The sequence below is a fragment of the Struthio camelus genome, chromosome 1, assembly GCF_040807025.1.
Source record: "Struthio camelus isolate bStrCam1 chromosome 1, bStrCam1.hap1, whole genome shotgun sequence".
Classification (NCBI taxonomy): Eukaryota; Metazoa; Chordata; class Aves; order Struthioniformes; family Struthionidae; genus Struthio; species Struthio camelus.
Genome location: NC_090942.1, coordinates 203,369,338 through 203,384,854, shown reverse-complemented (window position 1 = coordinate 203,384,854; position 15,517 = coordinate 203,369,338). Strand labels below are relative to the sequence as shown.

Genomic DNA, 15,517 nt, shown 5'->3' with positions numbered 1-15,517 from the left:
CACAGGTCTGTCTCCGGATCATTTCTGTTTACGCAGCTCCCAACCCTGTATCCTTCACTCTAACCACGTGGAGCCCATTCCTACCTTTCTTCATCACAAGTTCTTCTGGATTCAAGCCAGACATTACCTCCTATTTACTCATGCTGGGCAAGCATAAGCAGAGTTGCTTGCGTTCGCTATGGGGACTAATGCCACTGGGTGCTGAAGCCCGCTTTGGTCTGTGCTCGTACTCTGCTGCTTTACAGGCCTTTTGCATCTGAAGGGTCACCAACACAGAGCTGCTCTTTAGGAACGGACATACTGATGCAGCCTGGTAGGCAGCTGTTAACAAACCACTACCAAGCATCTTCACAGGCCCATTTCTTGGCCAAATGGCAGTGCGTTCTCAGTAATATAGCAAATTTCCATAACGGTGGCAAAAGACATGTCCAACACTAGAGGGGCTCCACTTGCAACTTTTAACTTCAAACCAGGGAAGTGGCTGGACCATCTCAACTAGCTATAGCTTGTTTTTCAGTATGGTCAAATTAGTGCATTGGTCTCTATTCTCTGAACAGGGAGTAACATTTTTGCGGCTAAATTCCTCTCCCCAACCCCCAATCAGCCTAAGGCAGACACCTGGCAAAGAACATTTCAACTCCAATGTTTAAGTTTGACAAAAGTTATAGGCAACTAAAATTAGGGTTTTATAACTAGAGTGTTGAGTGACCCTAAAAACAGGTGCTGCCAGCACCACCTGTTACTTTACTATGTTTGAGTACATTTTTGTGCAACGTGTGTACATGTATTTACACACACACACACAAAGTCACATAGATAGATATCTTCTAACTCAAAGAGAGTAAAAAATCCACAGTTTTGCCTCATTTGAGATAAAAGAAGTCAGACTAATAACAGTCTAGGAGAGCAAGTAAAAAAGCCACTGTGTCCAACAAGGCAGAGTCCAGACCTTGGGGAGGTTTCACCACAATTCAAAGCTGCTGGCTCTTGTAGAGCGCTCCTAATGAATGGGTATTTAGCAAATTACGCGATTTAGACCTCAGCTTAACATCTGCTTTGAAACATCACCTCCTCTGCACAGTGCCTTTCAATCTGGCATTAAATCACACTGCAGCAGCTCTTTCTGTCTGGGGAGATATCTTACGTAACAAGAAGCCTGATCAGATGGAGTGAGTCTGGCTGTAGGTCTTCCTTCTTTCCATCCATGTCTGACTGACCTTCAGGGGACAGGCAGAGCGTATAAGAGCTCCCAAAGATGGGTGCTGTTTCTCAGGGAAAAACAGAATCTGGAAGAAAAAAGGGAAAGCCCCTGTACAATGACTTTCACTGTAAACGCTCTCTGCAATTGTTGCCTGCTTTAAAGTCAGCCATGTCCCCGTATTCGATTAACAGCAGCTCCACTCATTCCAATCTCCTGGTGGCCATACGAGCATCACATCTAGGAAGGCCGCTGCTATTTCAGCAGCATATCAGGCAGGAGTCTTTTGCCAACTTCCAGGAGGATGAGGAAGGAGATAAGCAGCAGCCTGCAAGCTGGAGCAGCAAAGACATGAATAACTGCTGCAAAGTAAGGGGAAAGCTCTGGGAGTGACCACACAGAAACTATATGATCAAGTTTGTGAGGGTCTACACTGGGTAAGTGTGTTTCTCTTCTCCGTGCTGTATTCAGCATAGTAACTCTGAAACACATCAGCTAATCGGGTTTAGGAAATATATTCTCAATGGAAGCAACCCTGCTTGGACAAAACTTAGGAAGGGGGTGGGGGAAAGAAGATGATGCAGACACGCAGAGCCTCTTTTCACCAGCTAGCGGAGTCACCAGCTTCAAGCACCTCTGCAGTTGCCTAGAGCTTGTGCCATTGGCTGCTGGCAGCCGCTGACGCCTCCACTGCGCTCAGCTGCGGCCATCCTCCGGAGGAGGTTTAAGACATGCTGAATGACCCGTTTCAGAGATGAAGAAATAGAAACAGCAGTCAAAGAAATAGAAACAGCAGTCATATAGAGAGCTAGGTGCACATACTACCCTTGACTACAAAGAAAGAAAGGGGAATCGCAGCAGGGGTGAAAGGAGTAAGGGAGGAGAGGAAGCATTTGCCAGGCAGCAGGAGGAAGAAGAGAAGAGTCCTGAGCCCCGCAGTGGATGAAGGACAGACCGAGGCGGGGGGGGCCGGTGGTCCCCGCTACGGCGGGCACAATAAGGGGCAGTTACTGCAACGGGAGGGGAAAAAAGCAGGAGGAAAAGGGAAGGATTGAGAGCCAAATGAAGACTTTTTTTTTTTTTTTTACATTTCTAAGTAGGAAATACAGCAGAGTAATAAATGCTAAGCCTTTTTTTGTTTAATGACACTCTTATCAAATGGGTTTAGAAATCAAAATTTCTTACAACTTAGTCAAATGAAAACGGCATACAGCTCTCAGCAAGTCTGTACTGGTAGCCAGTAATCTTGTTAAAAAATACTTACGTTTTGGGTATTAGTGTTATCTTTCATATTGCTATGTGTGTAAAGTATTAGACTACAACCTTACTGTAATTTTATAATTTAAACTGCATAATGAGTTTCCTCCAATAATTATTTTAATATTTGCTAAGAATGAAATTCAATTATACCCTATTGGTGCTGTCACCACGTAAAAACATTTGAGAAGATTCAAATCTCAACTTTCACTTAGAAACATTAGCTACTTTTACTGTAGCATTCATAATATTCCTTGAATACTAATTTAGCTCTTACTGCTTATCCTTTCCATTCATTCACTTCCTAACAATGAAATCCCTTTACAACATCAACAAGGAAAGCTTTGTTGATAGCGCACGCTAATGTATCCAATGTGCAGTCCTCTGAGGAATAAGGTCTTTTAAGGCCTTGTCTACCATAATTAGGAAAAGAAGGTTAACTCCTCTTCACAAAAAACGCATTGCAAAGGTATAAACAGTTTTCGTAGCCAATTCAGACAGTGAAAAAGAGGTCCCTTCCTTGTTATCAATTAAATCTGGGTATAATTGGCGCTGTCATTCCTGATACATGACCACAAATATATCAAGACCTAAGTCTCTCTCTAAAGAATATAGCCATGGATATAAGGATTAGGAATGATTTTATGTAATAAGAAGAAGATCTGAAGGATTCATTTTTCTATAGTTTTATTCTTTTAACTTTCAATTGCTACATTTTTAATAACACATAAATCAATGACATACTAGAAAATCTTCTCATAGTAGTAACAGTCTTACTTTGATACCATGAAAAGAAACTTAGATTTTTTTATTGTTTTGAACATGAAAGAGGGGGAAGAAAAACTTCTTTTTTCTAAAGATCTGCCAAGACTGATGGAATTGTTGCTTAAAGTAACATGAGTATTTTCAAGGGTCTGTACCTATTCTGCAGATTCCATCATCTGATTTTCACTATCTATAGTGGATCTACGAAGCAACAAGCAGGTATAGACACACCTTTTGCGAAACAAAAAAAAGCCATTTTAGCTTTTAAAGTTAAGCTACTTGAATAAATACCAGGTCTACTTCCAAGCATACAAATACTGTGCCATTAGCCAAGAAAGTTAGCTGACAACCGTAATTAAGAAAACACTGCCAAGAGCAGCTACTTCAGCTTTAATTTGCCCTCGGCAAACCTGGGTCTTTTGTCACACGCATTTCTTAAAACAGAAGTGTTTCCATCAGCTATCTGTTTTTCACACTAATACGTAGAATGAACCTGACATCAATGTTCGGATTAACATTAGGAAAAGGCTGAATTAAACAAGTACCCACTTGCGCTCAGTACCACCCATTTACACCCACACGGTCTGAGAAAGGCTTAGAGCTGACAAAGGACACTTAGAGCCAAAGAATGAACAACATCACTGAGATCAATCATTATAACAACAAGAATCAAATGCCAACACAAAAGTAGAGAAATTACTGCCTGTGACAAAGCAGAATTTTACACATCTGAAAAAACTGCTCTAATTTTTTCTTAATATAGAAGTTCAATATAAATTTTAGAACAATCTTTCTCAATAACCGTAACTGCAAATTAGAACGGTAACTAAATAGATACCTTTTACTGGGAAAACAAGCTGCCTGTCACTTTTACCAGTGAAGTTTCTGACAAAGTTTTACCAGGATCTCTTTTGTAGCTCCATTTCAGACAGACACGGTGAAAACCAAGTTAAAAAAAGAACGCCCTTGCAGTTGTTCTTTTTTTTTTAATTTTAGATGGCGAGCTTTACCACCTTCGCTGAAGCTTGGCAAGTTCAAAATCAGATTGGGGCACTACAAAATTATTCGTTTTTCCCTGAAGAAAATGTAGAAAGAATAGCACGTATGTCACAATTCAACCAAAGCTCTGACCGCAAAACGCTCGTAGACAAACCCTTTCAGCTGCGTGGGATCTCGGCTCTAGTTGGCCAATTGTGAGGATCAGGGCCCTGCTGAAACAAAAAACGCTGTGAGCAGCTCATGCTGTGGCCTTTTCAGCAGAGCCCACGCTGCAGCTTTCCTGTAATGGGAACAGCAATTTGCATTTCTCCCTTCCAGCCAGCAGCCAATTTCCACAAAACCTGAACTCTTTGAAAATTATATGTCTGTACCCCAGTGAGTTGGGTTCGATAAGAATCATATATGCGGATTTCCTTGGGGAAAAACCTGGTTAAAATTTTTGTTTAAATTAGTCTAAAGTATACGACTATCAAAATTCAGTAGCTTGTGTTCAATTCCCAGCTGTCTTTTCCTTTCTTTTTTTTTTTTTTTTTGTTAATAGGATGGATACCAGACAGGTGACTTAGCTGAGCGAGTTCTTCTCTGTTTATCCTGTTTGTTTAGATTCCCAGCTCCTTTTTCTTTAAAGATGGTCTCCACTATGCCTTTTCAAAGTGCTTACTATAATCTAAATATCTAAATAATCTAAAGGGCAAAACTCAAGCCAATAATTAGTCCTTTAAAAAACCTACTTCTGAAATATTGGAGAAGGAGATAAACCAAGGATAGTAAAAAAAATTAAGGCTTTTCGAAGGCATGATAAAACAAGCGGTCAGATTATTCCTACGGCAACTCCTGGTAAACCAGTATCTGAATAAATGAGAGCACTATTTAAATGAACTGAGAATCCACTTCAGCTAGAAAGCTCTTATTGAACCAGTGCATTGCTCCGTTGAAATATAATTGAAAAAAAGTCATCTCAATCATCCAAATCAGTGAATTGAAGCACTGATTCAATTAAAGCCCAAGTAGGCCCCGTGGAACGGGCAGCACTGCAGTAACAGAAGCTTCTGAAACATCTTACAAAATGAGTTTTGCATCTTTCGGGAACAAGTGTTGCATCCATCCTTCTTTATTGACAGCAATCATTCCTGTGAGGAAATGAGAAATACACAGTCCTGGGCTGAGGCCAGCACTGGCAAATCTCCATTTCAAAAGTGCAGTTGCATCAGCCCCAGTCAATACTGGCATACTTCTTTGTGAGTAAGGCAGCCTGGGGTGAAAAGGGTGGGAAGCTGATGTAGGAAGAAAACTTCAAAGGATGACACAGCGTGTTAGGAAACTGAAACAGACTTAAAAATTAAGATAAGCCAGTTTTCAAAAAACTTTTCAAGAAACAGCGATATGTAGTTACCAATATTACCATGAATTCCAAAACAACCACTGGGATGAGCTTGCAAGCACACCTCCTGGTCCGCACTGCAGAGCACACGAGCACCTCGGTCCTCGCCGAAACGCTCGCAGTTTGTGGAAAGGGCAGGGGGGAACAAGGGAGAAATTCTTCTTAAGGTACTATCTAGGGAACATGACTTGCTCCTAGGCCCATCTGTTCTCGTAACCAACCCAAGACTCACCCAGGAAAAGCTGACGATATATGCAAACTCCAAGCTTCTCAAAACATGCACTATTAATCCTTGCAACCCTTGCAACGATGCAGCATACAGAAAGTTATTTTTTCCAGAAAAACCAGGAAGGCATAACAGCAATTGGGACCAAGCAGGGCTAACTAGAACCGTGGTACAACAGCTCTCGGCACAGAGCCTGTGAGTACTGGCAGCTCTCAGCTACCCAAGGAGCACGAGATTGACTTAAGGCTCCTTTGGGCACACACGAGCAGCAGCACGGAGGCAGGCAGAGGAGGCAGCTGCAGGTGAGCAGCTCCCGGATAGAGCAGGCTGCCAATCCTCCGCGTCGACTTTGAGTTCAGGACCAGAGGCAGCATCCAGAAGAAAAACGTGCCATGTGAAACGTGAGTCATCAAATTCCCAAGCGTATCACGGTCAGTCCATCTGACTCCATTTCGATGTCTAAAAATTAGATGCCTAAATCTGAGTTAGTGATCTCTGTGGTGCTTTGCTGTAGCTATGGTGGTAGAAGGATGTACGTAGAAAAAGGTTTATAATTAGCTTTGAAATCTGCTGCTCCTATTTCAGACCTGAAGAAGGGCTGGTGCGCCCAAAAGCTTGTCTAATTTTTCCAGCTTACAGCAGCTGGTCTAATAAATGATACTATCTCTGTCTACAAACCTCATCCTGACTAATGACCCCAAACTCCCTTTATAGTCAAGGGAGAGAAATAGATACAACAAAAGAGCAATTTATTCCGTATCGAGATAGGTGTCTATTATAGGCCAGATACAGTCCCTAGGAGGTACCTGTTTCCCTCCATTAACTTTAAAGAGATCCTACAGTCACTAGCTCCGACGTGACATTCTGCTTTTACTAAGTTGGGGTAGACGAACCCTTCTCCAAGCAACCAGGAAGCTGGAATCATGGCTGCTTTTTATATATATTGCCTCTGTAATCTGTTGTTTCCACCCTCCCATTAATTTGATGTTAGCAGTACTAAAGGCACGTAGACTTTTTTCATTAAGAACTTAATCAGATGCAAAGGGACAAAATGAACTAAGCTACAAAGAGGCAGACCAGGCTGCCTAACTGGAGCAGAAAGTTATTATAAACGACAATGAAGACTACCTAGAGGGAGCTGTACCTGTGCTACATGTTTAGGAGACCAGGCAGGTCAGGAAGGATTCATACCAACTTACAGAGAGAATTATACAGTTCAGAGATTTGGGATGCCCTGAATATGCACAAAGCCATGCACCTTCCACAAAGAGCAGTCACTAGCTCTGACAGGCAGGCAGGCAGGCAGGCAGGCAGGCAGGCAGCCTCTCAAGAAAAATTTCTAGTACTAGACTTGAGAGATAGTCAGTCACTCATCTAGCAAAGTGAATGGCATAAGCTAGACTGAGCCTTCAAGACTCCAAATTCATTAACTTTGATTCTACCCTGAAATAAGGAAGGGATGATTTCTGCAGCGTTGCTATACTTTATGTTGTGATTCTCTCCTATGGTTAAGAAAAACTAGTTTTTGAAGTACTACAGTGCAGGAGCAAATGCTAGATTGAGATACTAACAATAGATGAGGATAATAAACTAATGTAATAGCCTAGCAGCACTAGCGGTTTAATTCTGTTCCTCTCTACTAGACAATGCTAGAAGTCATGATCCCCGACCAAGGGGCTCTATAATCTATTTTAAGTCTAGAGAAAGTAAGTATAATAAAGAATATAAGGATAAGTAAAGTAGGATAACAGTAACAAGAATTAAATGGCACAGTTAAATATCTAACTGCTTGCATGACTTGAGCAAACTGCTTCTTACTGATAAGCAGAGTTCAATTTGGATTCGGAAGCAAAATGTGTGCACATCAGTCCCCCCACAATCAAAATCAATGAAGAAAAGGTCAGCACCTTAATAGCATCACTCACTATAGAGTATAAGCCTTCATTTAAGTTTATGTGGCTTGATGTAAAGACACCATCACCAATGTAGCAATTATCTTTACTGTATCTCAGTCAACCACTTCCTTCAAAATTTGACTTATTCTACATATATCTGAAGAATTTACCTGCCATGACAGACATTTTTCTTCTCATGCATCTTACAAAAAATAAAAAACCTTAGCACAGTTAAAGACTAAGCATAACCAGAATAAAGACCACTAATTATTACAAATTGGGTTCACATGCTGGGTAGCACAACTGAGGTGCCAGGCAAAGAATTTACTCATTGCAAGGGAATTTATCACTAGCAGAAGCTACGTAACCAATCCTGGAATAAGGAAAAAGAGGGGGTGTGTCCAGGGAAGGTAAGTGATTCAGCTACAGTAGGGAATCAAACTCTCTCTCTTCATCATGGACAATAAAACCCTTTTTCACTAGAGGGGACTTGATCTTTCTCTTTCCTTCTTGCTTTGATGTTATTTATCCCCTAAGCAGGAACTGCAGATCATATCAAAGAGTGCCAAATTATGTGAAGTAACTGTATGGTTTAATTATTGCACTTTGATACATAACAAATACTCCAGCATGCAAGAAATACAGATAATGAGGACAGAAAAGACCACTCCGGTCACCTACTTTGACCTATTGTTCCCAACAGACTTCTGCTCATGCATTATCTCATCTCTTTATGCACGCACAATTACATGTTCACACATTCAAAAGATAATATTAAGCTGTAGTTTGGAGTTTGAAAGACAATGGTGACTTTAATTCAACTGTTTAGGGAACAGCTTGCTTTTTCTTAAACTTACTCATCTACGTTCAAACTTCAGGATAATGTTGATATTGCTTATTCCTAATAGAACAGTAAAAATAAAATGATGAAATGCAATAACTTAATAGAACTTTAAAACAAAATTGGAAACATTATGGGAAAAATCTGAAGTTATTGATGGGATCATCATGAAAAATGCCGTGCTCTTACCGTAATTCTGTTCAGATGTAGGGCATTTATAGTGTGTGTGTCCAAGTAGTAAATAGCTCACATATTAGTGCATCAAGCCAATTAAAATTACTGCAGTGGGGAAGTAACTGGGAACACTGACATGTCACATAAATTGAACGAGTTCTCAAGAGTCCTGTAAATACAAAAAGCTATGTAGATGCAGTTTATATAGCGGTCCACTTTTTTCTTCCATTTCACCCTATCACATATCAAAATTATTTACACCACCCTTAACGCTTTCTTTTCCGGTAAAACAGTATTTTTCTTTTACAGGTTAACTTACTTCCACTACAGCAACACGCAGTGAAAGTTCTCAGAAATACTGGAAAAAAATGTTCCAGGAGGTAACACTCGACTGGAACGTACAATGGAATTTTGCTAGAAGCACCAGTTTGGGAAACTTCCACTCATCATATCCCAGCAATCCTTAGTCTGACCTTTGGGGGACAGGGGGAAAAGATGGCTAATGTCCATCTGCACAGCCATTGTGATGTCTGGAAAGCTCATCAGCAGGATGCCTGATCTCTCTTGCTCTATTATTCTAATGATGCTGGTTTTCCTTGCTCCCGTTCCATTCTGCTAGTACCTTGTCCTTCCACCAAAGGCATACCCTTCACAGACTAAAGGCATCCTTCCCAACATCTCATTGCTCTTATCTGATTACCTGTGATAACTCCTCTAGGGAATTCAGCACAAACATCACCTTCTTGGTGACTGCTGAAGATGGTCTCAGGAGACTCAGGAAATTTTATGAAAAGTCTCATGAATGCAGCTCCCCTGTGGCTGAAGGGAAATTGTTCACCTATTTCTCAGACAACATGAATGAGTGCTAGCTGACATTTGTTTCCAGAAGGGCTATGAATACAAAACGTCCCTCTAATTACCCCTCATACAGTTGCCTTGTCCTCTTTGCAGAAGGAAAACGTCAGATTAGGGGCTTTTGTAACCTATGCTAACACAAAATAAAAACACTACTAGGTAGGTTTCATACAGAGATTTAGGATATTTCTCCTGTGCTCTAGTCAAAGGCAACAGCATTCTGTACAGGGCAGCTCAGGACTACATGACTTCACATCTCACCAACAGCTACTGAGGAGGATCAAAGCTCTTTTACCCTAATTCTCAATAGCTACTGACATGAGAGAGTAAAATATTGGATTTAACAGTGAATTTGGGCATTTTATTGAAATTAAAGGAATTCTGTGTTTGTAATTTTGTTAATGAGAGGTATCTGATTAAGATCAGGCCTGGGACATTTTGTTTTACTGCCCAGAGCAAGGTAAACTGCAAAAAAGTTCAGAACCTCAGTATGCTCATCTTCCAGGACATATGCCTCTTTCATGAGCACGCAGTTTACAGTGACTATATATCTGAGGATACTGCTACTGAGTGATGGAATAGCTAATTGGTCAACTATAGTCCAAATAAGTTCTGCCTAATAATTAAGGATTAACTGAACACCCACTAGATAGCGTTCAGTTACTGCACAAGATGAGCTTCGCCAGTTCTAGGTCTACCTCCTATTCACCTCCGTTTTGCGGCAGATTCAAAACTTCTTGAAGAAACTACAAATATATCTGAATAACAGGACAAAAACGGATGAAATCGTTCTCTTTGCTAGAAATTTGGGAAGGATTTGGTAAATCAGCACCTTCGTTGAATGCAGGTAAATGGAACTTCTAAAATGTAAGATAGATCAAAACAAAAAAAAGTATGCAAGATGGTTTTGCATCTACTTGCTAATACTATATTATTTTTCTGAATAAGCTTGTTTTTTTGTAATTGGTGATGTTATCCATCTGTTCTTCATCCTCCCAAACTCTCCTGACATCATTCACTGAAAGAAAACAGCGAATAAACATATACAAAAGAAACTTTTCCATTTTGCAATTCCTTTAATTAAAACAATGAATTGAATTATTGGATGTCTACTCTAGCAGAACTAATAGATCACTTTCTTTTTCAAGCGGAATCATAACAATTGCAGTTACTGTCCCTTAGTGATAGGTGAATAGATCAAAAAAAAAAAGAAATAAAAAGTGCTACTTTAAGGGAAGATACTTTTGGCATATATACAATATTGTAGCACTTAAGGTCAGATAGTCTGTAGAACTGCAGAGATCAGAAGGGTGAATAACACCAACGCGGGCTGCTATTCAGAGCAGAATTAAGCTGATTCAGTCAGGTCAGGATTTCCAGAAGGAACCTTTCCCCTTTACAGGACTCTGAAGTGCAACCTGAGACGAAAATTTTAGCAAGGCCAGTTTAATGTTGATGACCGCAGCGATGACATTAGTTTCCCTGATTTTCACTGCAAGAAGATGAGGGCATTCTGGTTATCATGTCTGGGAACTTTCCTACACAACAATCTGCCTAGTGCTTTGGGCTTTCACTGATCTTGTGCAGCCCTATTTTATCATGTCCACGACTTCCCAGGTTCAGGCATTATTGCAAACTCTAGCTTTTCTTCCCTCTTTCTTCCTTCGTGTGCTTAATCAGAGATTCCTATCAGTAGTTGACTTGCTTTCCTTCAGTTGATGGTCCAACCTCATTCTCACTTTTACTTTTAAATTAGCCAGGAGTTTCTTTCTACTTCTAAGATTAGCTGGTTCTGTTCTCAGCACATACAGAAGCTCTCAGCAAACCAGAAACAGCCCCTGCTGAGTCTGACTTGTTTATACACCATCATTAACATCTGTCACCTAGCAATTAACAGATGTTTGGGAAGTTTTCCTACAGCAGGGTTTCCAAGGGTATGCAAGCCATAAGAGAATGCTCCTGCTTTTTTCAGCTAAGCAAGAAAGCTTTATCCTATTTTTACCATGAGAAGACTATTGTAGAGATCTAGTTTTGGCTAGTTTCTCAGAGTACTAGAATGAATACAGTTACATAAAACTAACTTCAGTCAGCTGCTCGCCCACCTGCTCTGCTCCCCCCCCCCAAAACCTGCTAACATTATCCTTATTTAGGAGATTAGGTGGTAGTGGAAAGCACCATGAAAAGTCTGATAGGTCTTCTAAAAGATCAGAGAGAACTAAAGTAATGAGAAATCACAGAAGAGCTTAAAAACTGGCATTAAACATGCCTTACCGTAGCAGGCAAAACAGTTTGGTTAACTTGCAACTTAGCAAAAAAAAAATTATTGTTGCCAATAGTCAGTTTAATAATAAATTCCTGACAAGACGTTCATCAACATTCCTATTACTAGAAAAGAAGAAAGTCTCCTGCAACAACAAGAACACCTCCTCTGCACTAATGAGAGACTTTTGAGACTTAACAGATACCAAGCTAAGCCTTCTCTCGACCCTGTGGCTTAAAATGCCTCACATTTTAAAGAACAAAAACTAGCGAAAGGAAAAAATCCAGAGACCAAGATGATCAACAGAGTCTTCCTTGAATTCAATAACTTGATGAAACAAATCTCAAAAAGACAATTCAGAAACAATTACCTTGGCTTTAATTTTATATTCAGATTTTCTAGAGAATTTTGATCCTATTAAGCACCAGAGGAGACACTGTATTAAGTCTGTCAAAATAGAACAGAAATGTTTCTTGACTAAAGGATAATGGAGGAGGCAAATCTAAAAACATAACTTTACACAAAATTCCCAATAACATCATCTCATTTAATTTGGAGTAGTCTTCAGTATAACGGGCTTTTGTGTCCACTGCATCTAGTTATGCATGCATTGTTTCCTTCCTACTATACTCCTCTTCCCTGACAAAAGTAATTTCTCCTCCGGGAACAACCTTGCACAGAAGAAAAAAAGAACAAATCCTCCTGTGCAAAGGTGAACGTTATCTGGGGGGCATCCAGCCCTTGATTGTGCATAACCTTCTAAAAGAATACTTCTTGTCTGATCTGTTTTCTCTCTTAACAACAACTCCATGGCTTCATTAAAACTTTCTTCATCTACGAACACAGAAATAATTTACTCTATTGTACCGCCCTCAGCCTCGAGAACGTATGGAACTACAAATGAGGACCAAAACACTGACAGTCCTGGAAGCTATATTCTGTATCAACTGATTATGAGTGAAGCACAGGCTAAACAAATTTAACTGTTTTGCTCTCCTAAGCACTACTACTTCTTGACTGAAGCTGCAATTTGACAATTCGGATGTTTCAGCAACTAAAGAAGTTCCTGACACCTATCCTTGCTATCCTGACATCCCTTAGGCCACAGTGACTGCTTGTAGGTTGTGCTGTGAGCCAGACCTGGGAAGGAAGGAGGCTTTGTGAAAAGAAATCAAATTAAAAAAGAATGGGATAAAGCTACCTACATATAGGTATGGGATAAAGCAGAGCAAAGGAAGGTCTCCTCCAGGCAGAAGAAATAAACTTGGGTTTGTTTAACCTCGTAAAACCAGAGCTGAGGGGTCATATGGTTATCTATAATGCATCATGGGGTTAAGATTCAAAAAGAAATGAAATAACTGTTTCAGGTAATGGATAATGTTGGCAAAAGAGCAAGTAGGTATAAACCTAATTTTAGGTTGGATATTAGATGAGAGTATTAAAGCATCAGAGGAGATGCTGTGTCACTGTTTTCCAATATAAGCAGTGGTGACAACTGATTTTAAATTGAGCATGAATAATTTATAAAAGATCTATATTTTAGGTTTTAAAACACCTAAAATGGGAGCTGACTTTTAGAATATATAAGATAAATTTTGATACATTGTAGCCATGGAATACTAGAAAGAGCTGATAAACCATGTAAGTATCACCCTAGTACAGAGTTCAAACCCTTAAAAACGTATTTCAAGATGTTACCTGTTAAGTGAGCTGTGATAATATATATAAGTACTCTTATAATGCTATGATTAAGCAGACATCTTTTCTCCTCCAGATTTCTAGTGAAGCCTGCCTTTACCAACATATACGTTGCAGAAAACGTTGCTCTCGTGCTAAATCTGAAGTGAGAATAAAGCTCGAGGAGCAGATGAAACCTTCAAACATTAGGTTTTATATTTTCTCCCAAGAAAGTACTGCTCAGAGAAGTGACTTGTCACTCTCTCTGTCACCAAAATATCCAAAGAGAAGAATCAACTGCTGTGTCAGGGCACAGATGACTGCTCAGAAGTTGTCACACACACTAAATAAATACACTCCTAATGGAAAAGCAGGTGCCTATTCACATGAGACAAAATGACTAATTTTAGTTTTTTCTATTATAAGAATCTGCTATGTCAGGCTCATAACTCTTTGGATTCAGCCCACAGTAGAGAACAAACACCCTTCACATTTGGAGAGGAACAGAAAAAGACAAAAAAAAATCTTATATTTTCTAAAACGGACAGTTTCTCCACTGGGATATGCGACTAAGAGCTTGCCAATACCAACGCAGCAGCAGGACTCCATCATTCCAGCCGTTACAGTAGTATGAGAGATATCAGAGGAAAGGACACGTATTCAAGGTATGAAAAGAAGGCTAGCACTTGGAAAAAATTAGCTGTATCATACTGACGACTTCAAACATCAGCTCTGCCAGAAGACTACTGAAATAGCCTGAACAAAGTCAAGCGGCAGCTGACTTGGCTATGTTCTATATTCAAGTTCCATACAAGGAGCCAACTTTTTTTTTTTTTTTTTCACTTATTAAACCAGCTAGGATTGCAGCTCTTGGTGAACGAGGTCCCAAGACACTAGCATTTTCCATATACTAAATTCAATCAGAAAAACTAAGAACTGTCAATAAGAATGTATTTGGACCTAGCAAAGCTTCTGAACTACCCTTCAGCTATTCAGAAGCAAGGCAGCATGTGTTGGAAGGAGTGGTACCTTCATTAGGTACAGCTGAAAAATCCTTAAGCTTTAAGGTACACAAACCTTTTCTAGGTCTGAGAGGTGAGCTATTCAACTGGAGACCCAGCCAGCAGCACACTCAGGTGCTCTCCAGCATTATGGACAGCAGCACGAGGACCACAGCCCTCTGACAGGTCGGATAAAGTGGAAGATGGATTAGATTGTTGTGAAATGATTCTAGGATGTATTCTCACTTGCAATAACTAAGCCCGTAAGCCCAGCACAGGGCACTGTCAGGTACCCAGGCTGCTCTAACAACAGAAACCTGGCTTTTTTTTTTTTTTTTTTTTTAAAATGTACGGAAACATTTTTGAGCTCGTATGTGCTTTTGTTTCACAGTAGATGAGATAGGCTGCTGACTGCAATCTGTGCAATAACTGCTGCAGGTGCCTAAGAAGCATAATGTAGATAATTTGTCATAGGAAAACAATGCCAATATTGTCAAACTGGGGGCAGTAGAACTTCTCAAAGGTCTCTCTGGAGATGCTATATTCATTTACTTGGCAAACGAGTATAGCTCAATATCATCTACCAAAGCAGACCGCATACCTTGGCTGCTGTTGCCTATAAAGAAAGTGATAGCTCACGAGTCTACCTTAGATATTAAAAAAAAAAAACAAAAAACAAAAAACACGCCCATAATGTAACATTTCTTACCAGGACACACAGGGGAAAAAAATCAGTCTATATCAAAATTACCCCAAAATTGATTAATCTTTCTGACCATTATAAAAATTAATCTTTGGCCTAAGGACAAGCACGGAAACATTCAGCCCTGAAAGAACTACAATTGAAAATGGGTGGGTAGAACGGAAGCTAGATTTTGGCACTTCTGGCATGTTATCATCCACAGGTATCATCCAGGTAGGGGCCCACCAGATCACCATCATTTCTGAATACTGTAATGTAAACTCAAGGTATTTTAAAAACAGACTG

At 40.0% G+C, this 15,517-nt stretch overlaps 1 protein-coding gene across 1 annotated transcript in view; it reads right to left on the bottom strand.

The window, feature by feature from the left end:
- Positions 1-15,517, bottom strand: part of MICU2 (mitochondrial calcium uptake 2) — a 158,392-nt gene that overhangs the window by 43,643 nt on the left and 99,232 nt on the right. The gene's annotated exons all lie outside the window — the stretch shown is intronic.